The sequence below is a fragment of the Magnolia sinica genome, chromosome 9 (genome assembly GCF_029962835.1).
Source record: "Magnolia sinica isolate HGM2019 chromosome 9, MsV1, whole genome shotgun sequence".
NCBI lineage: Eukaryota > Viridiplantae > Streptophyta > Magnoliopsida > Magnoliales > Magnoliaceae > Magnolia > Magnolia sinica.
The window spans coordinates 89,330,309-89,354,193 of NC_080581.1; the positions used below are offsets into that span (position 1 = coordinate 89,330,309).

At 38.5% G+C, this 23,885-nt stretch overlaps 2 protein-coding genes and 1 pseudogene across 4 annotated transcripts in view; all 3 read right to left on the bottom strand.

Moving 5' to 3' along the window:
* LOC131256020 (disease resistance protein RPP8-like) overlaps window positions 1–23,885 on the bottom strand; it is a 98,082-nt gene that overhangs the window by 69,578 nt on the left and 4,619 nt on the right. Inside the window, exon 1 of one of the 2 annotated variants that reach the window (XM_058257015.1) lies at window positions 389–546. The exons of the other annotated variant lie outside the window; for it this stretch is intronic. The gene's annotated coding sequence lies outside the window, so the exon portion shown is untranslated. Of the gene's footprint in view, window positions 1–388; window positions 547–23,885 lie in introns of those variants that run through there. 2 annotated transcript variants of the gene reach the window in all.
* The window catches only part of LOC131256021 (probable disease resistance RPP8-like protein 2), a 41,249-nt pseudogene that overhangs the window by 12,884 nt on the left and 4,480 nt on the right, over window positions 1–23,885 (bottom strand).
* LOC131256023 (disease resistance protein RPP8-like) overlaps window positions 13,677–23,885 on the bottom strand; it is a 72,636-nt gene continuing 62,427 nt past the window's right edge. Inside the window, exon 2 of one of the 2 annotated variants that reach the window (XM_058257020.1) lies at window positions 13,677–13,981. The gene's annotated coding sequence lies outside the window, so the exon portion shown is untranslated. Of the gene's footprint in view, window positions 14,122–23,885 lie in introns of both variants that reach the window. The other variant, XM_058257019.1, reaches the window with a different exon arrangement.

A 23,885-nucleotide genomic window follows, 5' to 3' on the forward strand; every position in this document is an offset into this window, starting at 1 on the left:
TTATGAACAGATTGGATGGAAAATACATGGTAGGCCATAAATTTTTTTTAACAGGGAGAATCATTATCTCCACTGTTATTTGTGGTGTGGTCCACTTAAACTTTGCATATGAATTATTTTCGATGTCATGCTCTAAAATAATTTTGCAAAATGGATGAACGGTGTGGATATAATAAATACATCATTTTGGGCCATATGACTTTGATCTACTTTGAGCCGTTCGTACAACGAGCTCGAGGACCGGCAGCACTCGTCTTCACACGACACGTACCCACACCGGCCAGATCGGTGGTGTGGGTTCACCAGCCAATCCGCTTCCCAAGAAGAGAGGGGAAAAATTAAAAGAACATAATAATAAGAATAATAAGAAATAAAAAAAACGTTTTACCTTATGAAAGGGGCAAAAGACTTGAAATCCAAAGTCGAAATACTGGAAGTCCGGCCGGCAAACAGCCCAAAGAAGAAGGTGGGTTTCTTTGAGTATTCGGAAAGAAGGGAGAAATGGAAGACGAAAATGAAGAAAAGATGCTAGAGAGAAAGAGAGGGTAATAGATATAGAAAAAGAAATAAGAAATAAGAAATAAGAAAAAAGAAATAAGAAATAAGAAAACTATGGAATCCATCCACAAGCAGATCAGGTGAGACCCCGGATCCACCGAAGTCGTGCATCCCCTAACCGTGGGGCCCACTGAGATGTATGTGACCACATCTACGCCATCCATCCTTATTTAAAGCTCATTTTAGGGCATGATCCAAAAAAATGTAGTTCCAAATCCCACATGAGCCATAGTACGGGAAACAGTGGCGATTAATCATTAAAAACTTTTTGTGGGCCAAGAAAATCTTTGGATCAAAATGATATATGTTTGACCTCTTTAGCTGTGTGTTTGTGATCTTATTAACAGGTTGGATGGCAAATAAATCTTCCAGTGGAATCTATGAAGCTTTTAATAGTGGGGATTCAATCATGACCATTTCCTCACGTGGTCCACCTAAAATTTTAGTCAGATTTATTTTTAAAATCATGTCTTAAAACGAGCTTTTAAAACGATTGGATGGTGTGAATTTAAGACATGCATTACGCTAAGCCCCGTAGTCAAGAGTCCCACCCACCTCAAATGGATAAGGTCTCATGTAATGCGCTCCCGGTAGAATTGTGAGGCCACCAAGCCCTGTCTCATCGTGAAATTGTCATTTTCATACGTTTTTTTTTTTTCTTTCTAAAGTTATGTTATTACCGTTACTTTTCAAAATGGTATTACCCGTGAAGGTGTCATGCAATTTGAAAATGATCCAGCATCGGTACCTTTACGGAATTTCCGTGGAATTTTACAAGTTCAGCGGGAGCGAATTATGTGAGTTCCCGGATCCACGGTCTGGACCTGGATTTCGTGGTAAAGTCTTTCGCACGAAGTTTGTTAGGTGGGGCCCACAGATATGTTTGTGATAAATCCACCCCGTCCATCTGTTTTACATGCTTATTTTAGAAAATGTCACAAAAAAATAAAATGATCTAAAACTCAAGTGGGTCACACGAGAGGATAAATTTGGGGAAAAAATTTCTACTATTGAAACCTTCCTGGCCTCCACCTTGATGTTTATATGCCATCCAAACCGTTTATAAGGTCATTACTATTGGGATGAAGTGACAATAACGAAAAATAAAATAAAATTCAGACACAATTTAATGACCCCACCTTGATGAGATTGTTTGATTAGATTTTTATTTGCATCTTATATTTTGGATGGTCTAGATAGCTGTGAATGAGTACCACATATGAAAAGATGAGCCACCACCATTTCCAGAATGGTGGCAAACTAGTAGATTTATCCGTACGTAGAGAAATTATATGATACGTGTGTAAGAACTCTATTTAGTGGGCCTTACTGGTCAACGGTGTGGATTGTCATTCAGTTGGACTGGATGATTGAGTAGACCAGTGGGCCTACTTCAGGTGATGCGTTGCGCAGTCTATCTGTGCAGCTTTGCGTACTAGGGCTGAAATGCTATAGCTGTCTTACGCAGACAACAGTTTGAGTTGAACTAGGATACTACAATGTGGAGCGTGGGAGAGAGAGAGAGAGTTGTGATGGGTTTCAAACTCTCTCTCCACAGACTCTATATGAGAGAGCTGGGTCCCCGATCCCACACCACACAGTAGAATTCGAGTCCCATCTATTGTATTGCAGAAAGGGTGTGAAGGAGAGGAAGATCCTAAGCTCTACAAGAATTCTGGTATTCTGGTATTCTTCTTCGGCTTCCATGGTGTCGTCTCAGCTAAGCAAGCTATCTGAACCCCTGATCGCCATGTCCCATGCACAGGCAGATCCGTGGGCTTATTCCGCATATAGATTAAGTCTTAAAATAGGTATCTGAGCCATCTGTGCATAGGTAAGGATGATCGCATCCAACTATATCGGATCATATCAGGGATTTTCGAATTCCTGAAACAGTTGTGATCAGGGATTTCCGAGTCCTTGAATCTAGAAATATTAAGATTAGGGATTTGAATTTCGAAAACCCTAAAGACAAATAAAGCAAGTAGGAATTTCAATTCCCACATCCAAAATTAGGGATTTCGAATTCGAATCCCCAAATTTTGAAATTAGGGATTTTAATCCCAAATACAACAATTAGGGATTTCGAATCCCAAATCCTAAATTGGGAATTTCAAATTCCCATCCCCAAAATCCAGAGTAGACTAGGGATTTTGATTTTGAATCCCCAAATTAGAAGATTAGGGGCTTCAATTTTCAATCCGTAAAATCAGAGTTTCAGATTAGGGATTTGGATTCAAAACCCTAAATTCAGAGTTTCAGATTAAGGAATTTGGATTTGAAACCCTAAATACAAAAACCCATATTAGGGATTTTGAAAATCCCAAATCTAATTGCTCAATTGAGGATTTCCATTCCCAAATTCCAGTTACCCCAAATCCCGTACCTTGATCCGTTGGACTGGCAGCCATTATTGAACCTTGTTCGTGCAGACGATGGTGATGGTTTTCGATCTCCTTTTCTTCCTCTATCCGGAGCCATTGCCAACGTCTCGTGCTTTCGCGTCCATCAATGGCAGCCACTATCTCCGCCGCAGCCGCTACTTCCGATAATGTTTGCAGAGATGAGAGGATCTCGATCTTTACTCATTGTATCGGGCGGATAAGGAAACTAGCTGTGATTTGATCTTTCTTTCTCCCTCCTTTCAGCCGTGGCTTGAAGTGGGTCGAAATCGACCTGGTTTTTTTTTTTTTCGCCACAAACACTAGGTTGAAAACGACCTGTTTTTTTGCTGTGAGTATTAAGTCGAGATCGACCTTATATGGAATCGGGTCTTTGGACCCGATTAAGCGTATTCGGGTCTGACTCCTGTACCCGCGAACGGGATGTATTCCCAGTCTCTCGTGGGCTTATCATTGGTAGTGGGCCCAATATACTGTTTTGATGGTGGGCCCTGAGTTAAAACTAGTCCATTAAATTTCTAAATATGGACCATCAAATATCATTTCATGTTCATAATCTGGGCTGTCTCATAGGCATATTATATATCTCATTCACTAGGTAGATGACATACGTGAACTTTCATCTAACAAATATTAAGTGTTTAAACTAATCTGTCCATCTTGTGGACACCTACGCATGGACCTAACCATCCAATTGTAAAGTTCCGTACTATTTGTCTATCATGTGGATATTAGGAACTGGATTATTCATGCTCATTGGACACTTTCAGATCACATAAAGTACTGGAGCAGCCCTATTATTGGTCCATCACCCATCTTTAAGTGTTGATATAGACCGTTGGAATATAAGGTGTGAAGCCTATTTATATGTTTCACTTTAAAGAATTCCAAAAGGTCAGTATCAATTAACTTATGGACCGCATCGGACTAATTAAGTTATAATCCATTGAGAGGCAGGATTGTAATTGCGATCTTAAGTCTATGTTTGTAGTGTTGGATTTGGTTGTGTTAGCCACCATAGTGACCTTAATCGATAAAAATTCTACAAGTACAGACTTGTAACATTGGGATAAGGAGAATTGCATACATTTGCGTTCACATTATCTGCATACGGTAACGAAAATACAGACGATTACCATTTGGCAATCAAGTGAACGGGTGAAGTAAATGGTGTTGGTGATGTAAAGCTGAAAGACTCATCTCACTTGCAGGTGTTGAGTGTCTTATATTTACATGACTGACATCACTTAGCTTCATGTTCAGGAGGATCACTAACATGTTGTTATTACCACCCACAGGAGGAATGATGGTAATGTAACAGATTCTCACCAGGATGAGATGGTTGGGCCCATCGTCATCCTGGATGATTCAGTTGATGCCTCCTTTAGCAACTGAATTGACTAATTTTGCCTGATATTTGTTTACATTCACGAAATTGATTTGTGAAATTATGAACTAATGTGAGTATATATGTATCTCTTTTATTTCAGTCTCAATTCCAACTAATCAGAATCAAGTCCCTGCCCTTAATGGATCTAATTACGCTCAATGGAAGAACGCCATTGAAGTTATACTGAACTGTCTTCAATTAAATCTTGGATAGCTGCGAAGAAAGTATTACGGTATCTTTAGAGAACGAAAGACTTCAGACTCAAATATAGAAGATCTGATCAGTTGGAGTTGATCGGATATTCAGACGCAGACTTTGCATGCTGCGTTGACACTAAGAAGTCTACTTCAGGATACATCTCATGATGGTGGGAGGAGCTGTGTCGTGGAAAAGCATGAAACAGTCTACCACAGCCTCATCCACTATGGAAGCTGAATTTATTATCTGCCATGAGGCATCTAATCAGGCACTATGGTTACAGAGTTTCTTTTTAGGTTTGCGGGTACTGGAGCATATCCCGAAACTATTGAGAATATTTTATAATAATTTGACTACTATTTCCTTCTCTAGTAACAACAAGCATTCGTCAAGGTCGAGACATATCGACATCAAGTGCCTTGTTGTAAAGGAAATGGTTCAGAATCATCAAGTGTCCGTGGAATTCATCGGCACTAAGCAGATGATTGTAGATCCGCTCACTAAAGGGCTCCCTATCACACCATTTTAGGAGCATGTAACATCCATGGGAGTCATGGATCCCACAGATGTTTTCAGTTAGTGAGAGTTGAGCGTACATTGATTTTCACAGACACTTAGAGATCTCATTTTATACAGTTTGTTTGGATGATTTTGATATAAAGATTTATTTCTACTTCTCTCTCTCTCTATATATATATGCGCAAATTTTGAGTAAGTAGAACTATAGTCGTGTCTCGTTGGAGACATATAAAAGCTTCAGGACCTCTTAAGGATAGACACATATTATCACACTAAAGTGTGTAATCTTTATACCACATTGCCTAGTTCGTGATCTATGTCGTTAAGATTAAAAGTATTTGTGATTGTGGTTAGTCTCACTTCGCTTAAATTAAATGTTGTGATGACTACCGCGTTTCGATACTGACAGTTTTAATGGACCAGATTGAATAGCATTACTCATATTGTTCAACTATTTCATTGGTTAACTATTTGGATGTTTTCTTAAAAGATCAAAACTTGTTTACAAAATTATTCTATATGACTATCATTGACGTTACTCAATGAGGCCCAAGTGGGAGAATGTAAGAACTCTATTTAGTAGGCCTTACTGATCAACGGTCTGGATTGTCATTCAGTTGGACTGGATGATTGAGTAGACCAGTGGGCCCCACTTCAGGTGATGCGCTGCGCAGTCTATCTGCACAGCTTTGCGTACTAGGGCTGGAATGCTATAGCTATCTTACGCAGACAGCAGTTTGAGTTGAAGTAGGATACTACAATGTGGAGCGCGTGAGAGAGAGAGAGAGTTGTGATGAGTTTCAAACTCTCTCTCCACAGACTCTATATGAGAGAGCTGGGTCCCCGATCCTACACCACATAGCAGAAGTCGAGTCCCATCTATTGTAATGCAGAAAGGGTGTGAAGGAGAGGAAGATCCTAAACTCTAAAGGAATTCTGGTATTCTTATCCGGCTTCCATGGCAGCGTCTCAGCTAGGTAAGCTATCTGAACCCCTAATCGCCATGTCCCATGCACAGACAAATCTGTAGGCTTATTCTGCATATAAATTAAGTCCCACAACATGTGGTTAGTAATTTTGAACAGTACACATGTGTTTCTAAATCTCCATAATCTGAACCATTGGTATGTTGAATCCATATGCTGATGGATAATAACTAAGAAATATTCCGTATCCAATGATATCATGAATCGATATTAGAAATATTTTCAGTTTGAATTTGGACCGTTATTGTATTTCATTTCTCAACCGACTGAGAAAATATTCAATGGTTAATATTTTTCTAGACCCACCTACTCCTAGACAACAAATCACTGGCCTTGGTTGCCGAAAAAATCACTCTAATTCTCGTAATTAAAAACCCCGTGTACGTGCAAAGATACTGGCTTGTATCATAAAGTTCCTGGCAAGGGTAGTTATTGGATACATATGACAGAGAGTAGTGGTACATGCTCATGCAATCAGAGATTGTACAAAAAGCTTACTTGTAACTAGAAATAAAACCGTCCAAAATTTTGGGCCAAAAATTAGATTTTGACAATCTCTGATTTAAGTAATGTACTAGTTTTTCGAATTAGAAATGTAGACTATTTGTCATCTTAACCGTTAATTAAATGTCCATCAATCAGTGAATTATGATCATGCAATTTTTTAAATTCTAATCCAATGATCAATTTTGAGAAGATTCCATGACTTGAACGGTTTGATTACTCTAATACGGCTTGTATAATTACTGACACGTACATTGTTAGTTCATATACATGCACATATCTATTTTTCATTTGTTTATCGAGAAATTGACCACTGTATATTCGACCTTTTACCTGTCGTCTTTTAAAAGCGCTCCCAAACTTAACTTTTCCAAAGTAAACTATTATGTACGGTCACACTATTTGCAGATGAAAATACACTTTGATCAGCGGTGGCTAAACAGCTATAGCTACCGTTATAATCCGTAGCAATAGATTGTGACGAAGGGTACTTCCACCTGCAAATAGTTTGTCCTTATAGAATGGTTTGCATTGGAAATTTAAAGTTTAGGAGGGCTTAAAAAAGACGCTGGGTAAAAGTGGCTTCTACGGTGGTCAATTTCTCTTGTTTTATCTCTCGTGGGTCTGTAACCCGCATGGTAAATGAACCCATCCAGCTAGGTTGGGTTGGACGCTGTGGAGCCCAACTTGATATATATTTTGTATCCATTCCGCTCATCCGTTTTTTCTAGCTCATTTTAAGGCATGAGCTAAAAAATAACCAAATCTGAGGCTTAAGTGTACCACACCACAGGAAACAGTGGATTAATGGTACTCACCAACGAAACCTTCCTAGCCTGCTGTAATGTTTATTCGCCATCCAACCTGTATATAAGGTCACACGTATCTGGATGAAGGTAACACGCAAATAACGGGCAAGATTCAAAAACTTGTGTTGCCACCAATAAGTTTTAACGGTGGCCGTTCAATCACAACTGTTTCCTACAGTCTGGTTCACATGTGCTTTTTGATGTGCTTCATTTTTTTATTTTTATTTTTACACCCGCACACAGACCACCACACACTCACGCCATGGTGGGATTTCACCACCTATGGGTACTCGAACCCTTAATCAGATGAGCTACATTTCAAGTCCATGCCTGCTCTCAAAACGGACGGGGATAAAACACACGTATCACGGTGGGCCCCACAGTTGCCACCGTTTAAATAAATGGTGTGCACCGCACGCTCTAGAGTCGAGTCTAAAGCGGCATATGTTGGGAGCGGATTAGGTGAGATCCCGAATACACCAGAGGTCGTCGGACCCTGACTGTGGGGCCCACCTTGACCTATGTGGCCCACCTTGACCTATGTGAGTACATCAACCCTGTCCATCAGTATTTAAAACTCATTTCAGGGCAGGATCTAAAAAATGAAGCATATCCAAATATCAGATGTGATATGACCGTAGTACAGTAACTAGTAGTATCTGACAATTAAAAGCTTCATGTGGGTCATCAAAGCTTTGTATCAAGGTGATATTTGTGTGGTCGATGGAAAATAAACATTCCCGTGGACTGTATGACTTTTTTAATGGTGAGGATTCAATCAAGACTGTTTCTTGTGGTGTGGTTCACATAATATTTTTTCATGCTTAATTTTTTTCAATAATGACCTAAAATGATTTTTAAAAATTTTTGGACGGTGTGGATTTAAGTAAAATACATTACTATGAGCCCCACCGTTAGGGATCCCACCCACCTCGCTGTATCCGTGGCGTCACCTAATCCTCTCTGGCATACATCTCTTCTCGCCGATCGCAGTCGTTGCAGGAGTATTTTAGTACTTTTATCGTACTAGTTAATTACAATATTCGACCTACGGTCAGGTGCACAAGCTGGAAGTGGACCATTTTTAAGGACCCAAACCGTTTTGGCGAGAGCTCTGTTCTTTGATCAGAAACTTTTTAAATTTATTTTGAATTTATTTTATCAGTCAGTTGATTATTTAAAGATTATAATGACCGTTCATTTTCAAAGTAAAGGAACCGACTGTTAAGTGCTAAAACAATAAATGTAAGATATTTTATTTGTGGGATGTACATCTTACAGAATGACATTAATCGTATAAACGGTTTGGATAATCTTCTTACAGGATGACACTTGTATTAAGTCCCGAAGTATTACATTGCAAGACATTTGGGGTGTACTTGAGCACTCCCCTCCTTAGAAAGGGATTGGCTACTCCCCCTGCCACCAGCCAATGGCTGATGTCGGTGCTCTGTGGGCCCCACCATGATGTATGTTTTTCATCCACGTCGTCCATCTATTTTTCTAGATCATTTCATCTTATAAGAGAAAATATGAAGTATATCCCAATCTCAAATGGACCACATTAAAGGAAATAATGTTGAATGAATTTTGACCATTAAAAACTTTTTGGGAGCTATAAAAGATTTGAATCAAGCTGATCTTTGTTTTTTTCCCTTCATCTGGGTCTGCATGACCTAATAAACATATTGGATGTCAAATAAACAGTATAGTAGGCCTTAGGAGGATTATAATGGTGGATATCCAATTACTATTGTTTTCGTATGGTGTGGTACACTGAGATTTATATTCTTATCATTTTTTGTATGAAGCTCTAAAATGATCCGTAAAAATGAATGAACGGAATGGATGAAGCACATACGTCATGATGGGGCCACATAGCACCGACCATCAGCCATGGGGCTGGTGGCAGTAGCCAATCCGTTCCCTACAAGGACCACGTTCACGGGATCCTGCCAGGAGTACTCGCGAGTGTAGCGAGAGAATCCAACTCTCGAGACACATGCCATAGCGTGTGAGATCCGGACTGTTAATCAGGTGAACCCAACCATTACTATGTCAAATATTGACAAAATTAAGATGTTTACTTCGAAAAGATGGCAACGGATATATGTCTCAACGTGGAGCATTAAAATCCTACTTAACTGTCCATCTTTTCACATCTCACATGAAGAACATTGTGTTATGAAAATCAGTCAAATGAGTTGCGTGCGATCAAGATAGATTTATGTAGTGTATTTGAAGATTTTTTTTTTTTAATTTTTTTTTTGTTTCCAGATATGCTGAGAGAATTTTGCAAAAATACACTTAGAGAACATAGAGAAAAGCCATATCATCCATTAAGTGGTCAGGTAGAGAGATTTCGTGCTGAAATGATTATAGAAAAGATAACAAATTTAGAAGCAGGTAAGGTTAAATAATGTTGAATATGATTATATTAATCGTCAGAACGGAATAAGCATTCACATCGCCAGGTTAAAACTATAAATAACAAATGAATTCAACAAAACAAATTTTCTCATATCAACTAAACCATATTAAATCTATCATTTAATTGTTTATCAAATTATTTATCATTTACATTTCTTAGTGTAATCATTTGCTCACTATTTACATTTTGTAGTATAATCATTTACTTTACTCACTATTTACATTCATTTGTGTAATATGTATTATATTAATCAAGTAGCTGTTAACTTTACATAAATTTAAGTCTACGTATGCTCATATGCTAGATTCAGTTCAAGCATTAAGCAGAGTGCTTCATTCAGGAATATGTTTTGTAGTTATTTTTTTCGATCAAATATAAGAATTCATTAATTTCTTGTTATTATTTTATTTATATCAAAAAATCATTTTGTGTGAAAGGAAAAGGTGTGACTCATTATCATAGGACGAACCCTATTCTCTGACTATCATCTAATCGTTTTATCATTCTATGCTAGTGGCTGAATAGGCTACCAAACTTATTGAATCTTAATCACATTCTATGTATCTACTGATCTTGACACTTAGAGTCATAATTGTTTGGTTTAAATTCGGCTGCACATTCAATTTCGACATGCATACACTTATCACGTGACCTACACTATAAATCGAACCACAACAAACATAACTAGGTGGATTTTTGGTTGAGAGGACCATCTGATGAACAATTTTGATCTTATACACACGTGCTACATTGGCAAGCAAGATTCTCTTCCTACTCACGGTAGTCTTGGCATCTCATGTGCATCAACAAGCGTGATGACCTTTCAATGGGGAGCGCAGATTAGGTAGGACCCCGGTTCTCCCATGAATCACTCACGATGGTGTGGTCCTTACCGTGGAGACCACCTTGATGTATGTATTCTATATGCACACCATGTTGTCCATCTATATTTTCAGATCAATTTAGGTAATTATCCAAACAATGACGCAAATCCAATAATTAAGTAGACCATACTATGAAAAACAATGGTGATTGACCATTAATGATCTACAAAAGTTTTGAATAAATTTGATATTTGATATTTTGCTTCATCTAGCCTCACCGGGCCTTATCAATAGATTGGATGTCAAATAAACACAAAGGACACATTAACCACACTCCTTGATAAGTTTTTAATGGTATGAAATTTATTCACCACTATTTCCTATGGTATGGTCCACCTAATAATGATATCTACTTTATTTTTTTGTAAGTTCTCTGAAATTATATGTAAAAATGTATGGACTGCGTTGATACAACTTACCACACCATCTCAGGTGAGTCTAGGTTCGGACTTGATTTGCTTCCCTTTTCGAACATGGATAGCATCCTACCCATCCATCTCTAGCACAAAAATAGGCACTTTTGTGAGTGGCCCTACCATGATGTATTTATTTATCCACGTGTTCATCTCTTTTCTTGTATGTGCACAAAGATAAGGCAAATCTAACGCTCAATTGAACCATACTAAATAATAAGCTTGAGTTGCATTAAATGCAAGTCATCTATGACGTAGTCTATTTGAGCTTAGCATCTCTCTCATCTTTGTACTCATGCTTTAAAATGATACGAAAAACAGGGATGGACACCATGGATATGCACGGCATCAAGGTGGGCATGAGTGACCGTTTGTTGCTAGAGACTGCCGGGGAAGAAGTCGCATGGATGTGAGTAGCTAATTAATTGGGATTCTGGGCATTGGCTTGCTCATCGGGCCCACTAAAGTGCAACCCATGGATTCATCTTTTCACATCCCACATGAAGAACAACCAAACCCTAATTCTTAACTCTAACCCTATAAACCTAAATCCTAGTAACCCCAGTCTTAAACCCTGAATTCAGCCTATTCAACCAAGTTAATCCATTTGACCTAGTTAGCCTAATTCTGAACCCTAGGAACCTAAAAATTTAGAACCTTGAGTCAGCTCAACCAATCAAGTCACTGAGTCAACTCACCCGATTAGCCTACCCAACCCCATAACCCAATTAACTTACCTACTCAAGTTAAAAACCAAGCCTAAACTCAAGTCCAAATGCAAGCCCAATTGAAGAAATATACATACATACTTTACACTCTGCACTTGACCATTTCGAATGTATGCTTTGTGGTTTGCCGATAAAGTCGGATCATACCTATCAAAAATTCAAATCGGTTAATCATCATTGATATTGCATCGCGTTAAATTTTTTGCATGTGAGAATCAACCTTATTCTTAAGAAATTAGTCAAATTTTGTGAAGTAAAGACCGTACATCCGTACGAGTAGTGTGGGTACCTAACAACTTCCCTTTTTGTAACCCCAGTCTCTTATTTTGAATCTCTGGAACGTAAACTCATAAGTCATCTTAGGGTTAGGGATATTCGGGTCCCTAATCTTAAGCATTTACACGGGGTCTAACAAACTATAGAATTATAATAATTTGTCCGAATAGATATTACATTCTTTATCCCTTTTAACGAAAGTCCTCGAGCAAGGAAAACAGTGGAAAGAAGAGAGTTGATCTTTCGTCCCATCAGGAAATCCGCCCTCTAGCATCCATAGGTATCCCAATTTGTCACTTTGTGTATGTAAAGCCAATGGCTTATGGATCCTAGCCATCGATCTGAAGTAACCAAGTGGATGATTAATGCCTAGGAAGTTCCCCAACCTAAGAGTATTGTGACCCTTAGATTAGTGGCCTAAAGTTAAATTATTTTGGAGAAAAAAACAAGAAGAGTCCAAAACAACCATCATAATGCGGATGGGATGAATCATCCCATCTAGAAAGTTTTTGGAACATCCTAATTGGGGTTAGAGCCGCCATGATTATTGACGTTTGGCCCCACTTGTGCATATGGGCCGTTCACATTTTGATGCTTCAAGATCTTATATCCATTCATCAGGTGGGCCGCACATTTGCATCCTATCAATCCATTAGCCATCTGTGGGTTTTTTTTTTCTTAAAAAATTTTTTTAATGGCTTTTGGCTATTCAATAACTTTAATCTAATAAGCCAATGTGTCTATGTGGTTGCTTACTCCCTCAAGTGATCATAAGGTGCACCCCTTCAATTTTTCCATCACTCCCAAAAATCAAGTTGATTGAGACTGAGATGAAGGTGAGTCTCCATACAGACTGCTTGAATGGCGTGGAGCAGAATAGGTGAGACCCTGGCCTCACCCAAGATGGTGTGGCTCTCACCATGGCGCCCACCTTGATGTATGCATTCTATATTCATGGCTGCCATCCTTTTTTCCAAACAATTTTAGGGTATTATCCAAAATAAATAAATAAAAAATGAAGTAAACCTAATTATAAGTAGAGCATACCATAGCATTAAAAACTTCTTGGCAGGCACCTTCATGTTTCTCATGGGAAGAAACAAATATCATCTTCTTGTACTTCTGCTGCCCATTAATGGTCAGTCACCACTTTTTCTTATGGTGTGGTTTACTTAATGATTGGATTTGCTTCAATTTTGGGATAATGCCCTGATATTGTCATAGTTCGATTTCAAATTTGGCCGCATAGTTTAATATGGGCATGTTAGATTTGAATATGTCGATCAATTCAAACCAAACAACCATGACCCCAAGCGTCATCAGATGATTATCAAAGGGTGTAGTTCGTCCTTTGAAAAATAGGTTGCACATTTGCCTTCCATACAACAAGGCTTTTCAATACATATAAAAACAAAAATGATATTCTTAAAATTGGTTGCGAAGAACAACTACAAAGTACCTTTCTAAATGGAAAACTTTCTTGATACTCCAAGTTTAATCCAATGTACGTGTGAAGACCCAAATTACAATTAGAGTTAACATCTACTGGATTATTGCTACCAATTATACTAAGGAATGTAAACATATGAGAATGATACTAGTAATTATAAAGAGCACAAAGTAATTAAAAGATAAAATTGATTTGATTTGGTTTGATTGCATGGTATGAGACAATTTTTTCTACTAACTTCTTACATTATCTATAGCATTAGATCAATCATATAGATGCTTCTCACATTCTAATGATTATTGCAACCATTTTAGCACTAATGGCCTTCCATGCTTCTAAGCCTGCCACCTATCTCGATAACTGCTTCAGCTTGTTCACTTTTCGCTCGACCAGTCTCACTTAATGATGACGAGTGCTGCTTGAAAGACACCAGCTGTATTACCATAAAATCTTCTTTGGATATCTTTAAAAATCTTCAAATACACTATGCAACTGTCTTGATCATCAAGCTTTCTTGATTGGCCCTTGTAGAAATTGGTAGAAATAGGGTAGAACAGATGTGATCCGTAAAAGCTGATGGACAGTGTGAATATATAAATCATACATTACATTAAGGTGGGCTGCACAGTAGGAACCCAACCATCTTGGGTGAGGCTAGGATCTCACCTATGGAAGCGAATGGCAGACTCTGCAGGATCCACCATGATTTATGTATTTTATCCAGTTGGCCCATCCACTTTACCAGATAATTTTGGGGCCTTAGTTTAAAACTGAAGCATATACAAGCCTATAATGGACCACACCACAGGAAACAGTGTGAATTGAATGCCTACTGTTGAAAAATTCTTGGGGGCATAGAAGTTTTGGATCAAGATTATATTTATTTATTTTTTCATTCATCCATGTTTTTGTGATCTTATGAACAGTTTATATGACAAATAAACATCACTGTGGGGCCTAGCAAGGTTTCAACGATGGGAATCTTTATTTCCCCGGTTTCCTGTGGTATGGTCCACTTGAGCTTTGGATAAGCTTCAATTTTTGTCTCAATACCTAAAATGAGGTTGAAAAATGGATGGCCGGAACTGAGTTTAGTCAGTACAATAAGAGTGTATTGAGTAACTCAGTACGCAATCCGGTTTCCTCACCTATTCCCCTCCCACGGCGGAGGTGGATCCTCCACAAATACAGTAAAAAATATATATATAATAAAATAAAAATGCACCACATCAAGCGATCAGGGATATCCTGGTGCCAGTGGCACGGGGCAATAAACATCCCTCACTGACAATTAAGATAAATAAGAGTCTGGATCTTCTCTCTTTGACACAAGCAGGGATTTCCTGCTTGTTGCAATGTGAATGGCTACGTGATCACTGACTCCACTAATCACATTGCAACAAATAAGAAATCCCTGCTGATACGGCGGGAAGAGGATCCAAATTTAATAAATATATAAAAATTGAAAAGACATAAAATTTAAATAAAGAAAAAGATATCCTTACTCTTATTGGATGATAAGAGAGGGTATGTGTCCGATCTTAAACCAGTCCTCTCCCTCCTCTCTCACCCTTGCTTCGAATGCTACGGGCATATCTACCAGCTTCAATTCTTGAAGGGTGATGACATATCGCAATCCATCAGGAAGCATCTTCAATCTTCTGCATAATTCAATCTTTAAAGATCTAAGAATCGGCATTGCTCCTTCCTCTACTCGCCACTCCTCTAATGGATACAATCCAACGATACTCAAAAGTGTCGAGCAGTGGAAACCCTCCAGCAGAGCAAACCATTTCCTTTCCCATGTAAATGTCTCCTGTATGAAATCTGCAGTCCATACAGAGACTCCGAAGGTTGGGCAGCTTCTCCAGTGTTACCATCGGGTCTCGTTCTAATTTGGAACCATACAAGCAAAGCTCAGTGAGGTTAGGTGGGAATACATGCGGCTCTGGTAATTTCTCTAAGCGTCCAAACAATGTCATTTTATATAGATGCCCATGTTTTGAGGACTCAAAAGCTGGAATACACGATTGATAATGTGCCCTTAGCGACAATGATCTGAGGTGGACCAATTTACTAATGGAACGAGATAATGCCGTATGGACATCTCCTCGTATTTCATATATTACCAAATCTCTCAAATTGGTCAGTTTCTCCAACCCATCTTCTATCCAGCTGCCTGCCTCTACTGTTTTAAGCGTTCGGAGATTGCTCAAGTGATGGAGTTGCATGCCGTTGCTGAACCAACCAGAGCGTACCATTAAGTGCCTTGTCTGTTCCATCTTCACAATATCATCTGGTAGCCGTCCGAACCGGAATGAAATATGCCGTATATCAAGAGTCTGTAAATTGGACAGGCGAGTTATGGTGGATGGTAGATATTTTAACTCCCGCATTTCGAGACGTAGGTACCTCAGGTGGATTAGGTCCCCAATTTCATCAGGGAGACTACCGAGTTCTCGACTTTGGAGATGCATCACCCTAAGAAATTTGAAAGCTCCGCCCTGGATTTTCAAGGTTAGTTTCTCTGGCAAGTCACTCTCGTTACTGAAGTCCAATACAGAGAAGAGATGTGGAGTGGAGCTGTTAAGAGAAATGCACTTGCTGATGTCACCACTAGTAATTGCAAGTCGGGCTGCCATGGTCGGTGACGTAGGCGCTGTGTTCCCATACACGTCCAGGAATCTCTCGTCATTGGCTTTTGAAATTGCAAGGTCGTGTAGAAGATCATGAATACGACACTTTTTAGCCATCCCATTGCTCTTCCTTTCGGCCACCTGAATCATGCTTCTATCGATGAGTTCTTTTACATAATCCTCCGCAACGTCCTCCATTTCTTCTCCTCCTCTTCTCTGCACGAATCCTTCCGCTACCCACATCCGAATCAATTTGCGGACAGAGATTTTGGAGTTTCCATGAAATGCCCCAAAATAAAGAAAGCAGGGCTTCAAGTAATTGGGCATGTCATGGTAGCTCAGGGCAAATATGACAGACATCACATCTTCTTCACTTTGATGTAGCCACCATTCCACACTTCTAAGCACTTTCTCCCACTCATACACTGACTTCTCTTTCCTTGATAGGACGCCTCCTAACACTGTAATTGCTAGAGGTAAACCTCTACATTTCGCAACCATCCTTCTCCCCAACTCCTCCAGATCTGGAAGGCGTGCAGGAGAAGGATTTCCCAGTAGTGCTTTCTTGCAAAACAATGTCCAGCTCATGTTTTCATTGAGATAACGTAATTTATGGGGTGTGCTCTGTGTATCTGCATACTTAGCTAATACTTCATTGCGAGTCGTAAGCAGCACTCTGCTGCTGTTTTTGCCATCTGGAAATGCAGTAACCAAGCCATCCCAAGCTTCTCTGGACCATATACCATCAATTACCACCAGATACCGCTTCCGTTCCAAGTACCCAGAGAGTTTTCTCCGCAAGTCTTCCTCACTCATCCTCTCCATTGAGCCTTGTGAGATCAATGGAAAGAAAGTAATGAAACATGCTGCAGAAAGAATATCTCGCACTTGATATTGTTGATGCACATCCACCCAACAACGAAAAGAGAAACTCTTCCGTACTTGGATATTATCGTAAACTTTCTTCGCAAGAGTAGTCTTTCCTATTCCTCCCGGAGCAGTGATGGAAATGACAACACGCTGCATATCTCCTGCAATCAGCCTCCCCACAAGTGTCCTTGCCTCGTCTTCAAATCCGACCACTTCGGCTTCCTCAACAATAGGAGCCCTCTTCACCTTCTGTATCTGGCTTTGATTTGAAGAAGTTGAAGCTTCTCCACATGGCTGTATATTGTCGATGCCGTACTGTGATCTGTTGGACAAGATGATCTCGTCGAGCCTTCTTTTTAAGTCGAAGATCTTCTTTCCAAGATCCTCAATGGCTGGTTTGTCTTTGATGCCACTATTAAAAGTGGATTGGTAACTCATCAATCCAGCACTCGTCTCTCCTCGTTGCTGTGCAATTTTAAAGATGAAGAAGTCGATGACGTTCTTGGTGTTGTTTGCTACTTCTATTAGCTGAACACTTTCATTATACCCGCGCATCCCATCCACATCTTTGAGTAGGGCTTTGAGTTTGTTCCGAAGCGACATAACCCACACATCTACATGGGAAAGGTAAAAATCTTTCTGCCTTAGAAAATAGGTCAGAGTTTCTGCGGCGGATTGAACAGCACTCTCAGCCATTCTCTCTGCTTCCCTTCCTTTAGAAGCTTATGTTCAAAAAATAGCCTTCTTCAACAAGGAAAGTCTCTCCCTACAAAAGCAAAGGCGCACTTAATTATTTCATCTTTTGCTTTCGTAAAACCCACGGCACTATTTGAGCGCGGATCATCCGTGTTGTTGGGAAACGGATTGGCTACTCTCGGTGCTTTACGGGCTCCACTATGAAGTATGTCTTTTATCCATGCCGTTAATTCATTTTTACGGATCATTTTAGGGCTTGATCCCAAAAATGAGAGGTAAATAAATCTAAGGTGGACCACACCACAGGAAAACAATATTGATTGTATATCCACCATTAAATCCCTCCTAAGGCACACTACTGTTTATTTGACATCAATCTGTTGATTAGGTCATACAGACCTAGATGAAGGGAAAAAACAAATAACAGCTTGAATGCTTGATCCTAAACTTTTATGACCCCAAAAAGTTTTTAATGGTCAACGTTCAATCAACACTATTTCCTGTAATGTGGTACACTTGATATTGGGATATATCTCATTTTTGGGCTCATAACATAAAATTATCTTAAAAATAAATGGACGGCACAGATGAAACATATATACCATGGTTGGGCCCACAAAAGACCGACCACAACCTATCGGCTGGCGGCAGGAAATTCCAGTGTTGTTGCTCACTGTTAAACGTCATTTCCGAAGACTCACGTGATCACATTAGATTGCCTGCTGCACAAGATAACTTTTTATAGTATGGAACGTTTCTAGGTTCACCATGACCTTTGTGTTACATCCACACCGTTCATCAATTTTTTTCAGATAATTCTAGATCATGATACAAGAAATTAATTACATCCAAAGCTCAAGTGAACCACACCACATAAAGCAGTGGTGATTGAACAAACTACGGTTGAAATCTTTTTACGATCAATCCTTTGGCTTATTTTCCATCTAATCTATTCATAAGATCACAAAAATATCAACTTCACCAGACACTTTTGTGGCCTCAAGAAGTTTTGAGCAGTAGCATCAATTTCTTCTGTTTTCTTTTATATCAGGTGTGCCCACAGGTCATGATGTAAGGTGAGGTCAGCTAATAAAATGTAAGAATAAAAAATAAGATACATATGTTTACGGGGTGTTTGGGATCTCTACAAATAAGAGTTTATTGGCTTAATTTTTTTTCAAGAAAAAAGATTAGAGCCTAACTAGATAGTTTATTCATTTAGAAAATATCAAATAAGTTTTGATTTTATAAGTTAGGAAAGGGTTACTTTTTGAAAAATAGATTATTTGGCTTAAGTGGGTAGATAGTTTTTTTAATCAATTTTTGAACAATTTTATCTCTAAAGTTTTAAAATAATTTCCATCTTGCACCCTTCTCTTTTCTTTACAATCTCGGCAAGGTAGGCCCACGTGATGAATGACCTACAGTGAAGGTGGGGACCTATATGATGAATGGTCCACAAGAAAGGTGAGCCCATATAATGCATGGTCACATCAAAGGTGATCCCCACATGAAGGATGGGCCACATCAAGGTGTGGCCCCACATGATGGACAATCCACATTAAAGGTGGGACCCACGTGATAATTGGTGGACATTGAATGTGGGATCACATGATGGAAGGTTAACATTAAAGGTGGGCCCACATGATGAATGACCTATATTGAAGGTTGGAACCCACATGATGGATGGTCCATAGTAAAGGTGGGACCTACATGATGGTTGGTGGACATCAAAGGTGGGTCCCACATGATGGATGACTAGGATAAAAATGTGTCCCAGCATGATGGACTATCTACATCAAGCGGGCCCCATATAATAGATGGTCCATGACAAATGTGGGACCCACATGATAGATGATGGACATCAAAGGTGGGGCCCTCATGATGAACGATGCATATTGAAAATGGGGCCCCACATGATGTATGGTACACATCAAGGTGGGCCCACATAATGAATGATTCACATCAAAGGTGGGCCCCACATGATGGAAGATACACATCAAATTGTGACCTAGCATGATAGATCATCCACATCAAGTGGGTCTCATTTTATGGGTGGTTCGCATCAAAGGTGGGATCCACATGATGGATGATGGTCATTGAAGGTGGGCCCACATGATGAATGACCCATATTGAAGGTAGGGCCCCACCTAATGAATGGCCCACATCAAGGTGGGCTCACATAATGGATGAAGTAGGCTTCACATGATGGATGACTCACATCAAAGTGTGCCCCCCGTAATGGACAGTCCACATCAAGTGGGCCCCACCTAATGGACAGTCCATATCCAAGGTCTCACATGATGGAGGACACGTATCCAAAGTGGGCCACATGATGGATGATCCACATAGAAGGTGTTCCCACATGATGAATGACAAATATCAAAAGTGGGCCCCATGTTATGGACAAACAACTTCGAAGGTAGGGCCCACACTATGAACACATCAAATGTGGACTCCACGTGTGGGTGACAGGTAGCGGACATTGAGAAGCCTCACATAAATGACAATTAGCATTGATGGTGGGCCCCATATGATGGATGGCCTACATCAAGGTGGGTCCCTAATGATGAATGTTATACATACAAGATGGGTCTTACATGATGGATGACCTACTTTGAAAGTTTGGCTCACACGATGGACAATTCACATCAAAGGTGGGCTCCATATGATAGATGATCTATAGCTAAGGTGTCCCATATCGGTTACGTATCGGCCGATACGTAACGGTAACGGTAGGGCCCGTTACGTGATACGGCGGCATAACAGGCGATGTCCCAATTTTGGTACCGTAACGCCCGTTACGGGCCCGTTACGGACCCGTTACGGGCGTAACGACCGTTACTGACCCATAACGGCTAGCCCATAACGGTTGAATAACGGTCATAATTTTTTTACTTTTTTAAGCTCTGTTTTTGCATTTTTTTGAAACCATTTCCTTCCAAACTCTCACTCAATCCTTCTAGTACTATTTTCGACCAATCTTGGCTTAATATTTGAGATAAAAAACATTATATTACGGATTTTCTTGAATCGAAGCTCCGTAAGCCATTTTTCATAAATTCGTCAAAAATAGGTATTTATACTTTTTATTGTATGTTTTTCTGTTTTAATCATAGAATATGATGTGTTAATCATAGTAGAACATGTTAATGTGCATTTTATAGATTTGTGGTGTCATTGTATATTTTTTATATTTTTTTCTATTTACGCACTAATTTTGGCCTTTTTAAAAAAAAAATCGAGAAATCATTTTTTAATGAATGGTTTGTTGTTTTAATCATAGAATATAATGTGTTAATTACAGTAGAACATCTTATTGTGCATTTACAGATTTGTGGTGTCATTTTATATATTTTTTATATTTTTTTCTATTTACGCACTAAATTTGGCCCTTTTAAAAAAAAAAATCGAAAAATCATTTTTTAATGAATAGTTTGCTGTTTTAATCATAGAATATGATGTGTTAATTATAGTAGAACATGTTAATGTGCATTTTACAGATTTGTAGTGTCATTTTATATTTTTTTATATTTTTTTATCTACGCACTAATTTTGGCCCTTTTTTTAAAATTTTAAAAAATTATTTTTTAATAAATGGTTTGCTGTTTTAATCATAGAATATGATATGTTAATTATAGTAGAACATGTTAATGTGCATTTTATAGATTTGTGATGTCATTTTATATTTTTTTCTATTTACGTACTAATTTTATCCCTTTTTTTAAAATTCGAAAAATCATTTTTTAATAAATGGTTTGCTGTTTTAATCATAGAATATGATGTGTTAATTATAGTAGAACATGTTAATGTGCATTTTACAGATTTGTGGTGTCATTTTATATTTTTTTATGCACTAATTTCGGCCATTTAAAAAAAAAAATTGAAAAATCATTTTCTAATGAATGGTTTGTTGTTTTAATCATAAAATATGATGTGTAAATCATAGTAGAGCATGTTAGTGTGCATTTTACAGATTTATGGTATCATTTTATATTTTTTTATATTTTTTTCTATTTACGCGCTAATTTCGGCCTTTTTTTAAAAAAATTCGAAAAATAATTTTTTAATGAATGGTTTACTATTTTAATCATAGAATATTATGTGTTAATCATAGTAGAACATATTAATGTGTATTTTACAGATTTGTGGTGTCATTTTATATATATATTTTTATTTTCGAATTAGTGACTTTATGTTTTTATTTGCTTATATTGAATATGTTTTGGAGCTTCTTAGGGTTTAGTACTTTAGTTAGAACATAAAATCATCTTTATTGACATAGGTCATACACTCATACTCATATCTAATCTATGTATAATTATCTAGTATCTACCTAAACCTAAAGAAATGTCTGCGTTTAGCCATCAATAAGTGAAGATATTGGATGACAACATTGTGAGAGGGTTGGTGGTATTAGGCACCAAATGAAATGCAAGTATTGTGATAAAATAGTGACTGGTGGAATTACCCGTCTCAAACAACATTTGACACATCGAAAGGGTTAAGTTGCGGCATGTATAGAGTACCGAAAGTGATAATGCTTTTAATGCAAGCTAATCTGGATAAGTCGAAGGGTAAACGTGCTGTTATACGAAAGAAGAAAGATAATGTTTTAGATGCAGCTCGCCAGGAGGTGTTTGGTCCTGAATATATAGGCGTTCGTGATGAAGATATTATTGATTCTGACGAACATTCATATCAAGAATTAACTATAGGTATACGTCTAGCTTGTGAAGAGGAAGAATGTTGTTACATGTTTGGTACACATGGGTCAGTGCGTGATACGGGGGAGGCAGTGGGAGTGGGAGTGGGCTGCAGGGGGGGTAGGTTTGGTGGGTTACAACGTGTGTTTAGGAGTCGACGACAGACATTTTCGTGATGCTCCTATACGTTTAGATAAAAAAGTAAATGAGCTTAGGAGACCCTCTATTGATCCAATCCTGTTTAGGAAAGAATCAACTAAACAAAAGAAGATAAAACAAATGTGAAGTAGAACTTCCGTTAAGAAATTAGGTAGAGCAATAACAAAGTTATTTATACATACCAACATACCGCCTAACGCGGCTAACTCTCCATATTGGCAGGTAGTAATTGATGTAGCAGCAGAAGTAAGTGAAGGAATAAAAGCTCCAACGGCTAAGGAGATTAGGGGGAAATGAACTGATGTAGAGTATGTGGATGTGAAAGCATACGTGGCTACCTTTAAACCTGTATAGCAAGCCAGAGGATGCACGATCATGTGTGATGGTTAGATTGATCCAACCAGATGCAGCATGATCAACTTCATGATGTACTGCCACTTAGGAACTATATACCACAAGTTAATTGATGCCTCAGAAGTAACAAAAGATTCTAATTATATTACTGAACTAATGGATAAAGTTATGGAAGAGATTAGAGAGGAGAATGTAATGCAGATTGTGACAGATAATGAAGCATCATATAAGCTTGCAGGACATATGTTAATGAATAAGAGAAAATATTTTTTTTTGTCACCATATAAGCTTGCAGGACAAATAATGGATAAAGCTGTGGAAGAGATTGGAGATGAGAATGTAGTGCAGATTGTGACAGATAATGAAGCATTATATAAGCTTGTAGGACATATGTTGACGAATAAGAGAAAACATCTTTTTTTGTCACCATGTGTTGTCCATTGTATTGATCTTATATTGGAAGATATTGGGAAGAAGAAGAATATTAAGGAAATGGTCGAAAGGGCAAAAGAAGTGATGACGTTTATTTACAACCATAATCAAGTAGTACAATAATGAGAAAGTTCACAAAAGGACGAGAGTTGTTGAGGCCTGTGGTGACTAGATTCGCAACAAACTTTATAGCATTAGAGAGTTTATTCCAGTATAGGGGAGAGTTAAGTGAGATGTTCGCTTCCCAAGAATGGCTCAACACAAAACATGAGAAAAAGACATCAGGGACACCAGTTGAAGTTATGAACACCATACGGGACAATAAATATTGGAAGAGGGTCAAGTCGATCATAAAGATGATGGAGCCACTAATGAGGGTACTCCGTCTTGTTGAAACCAACGAAGCACCTATCATGGGCTTCCTATACGATACCATGGATAAAGCAAAGTTGGCAATTCAACGTGATTGTAGAAGCTGAGTTTT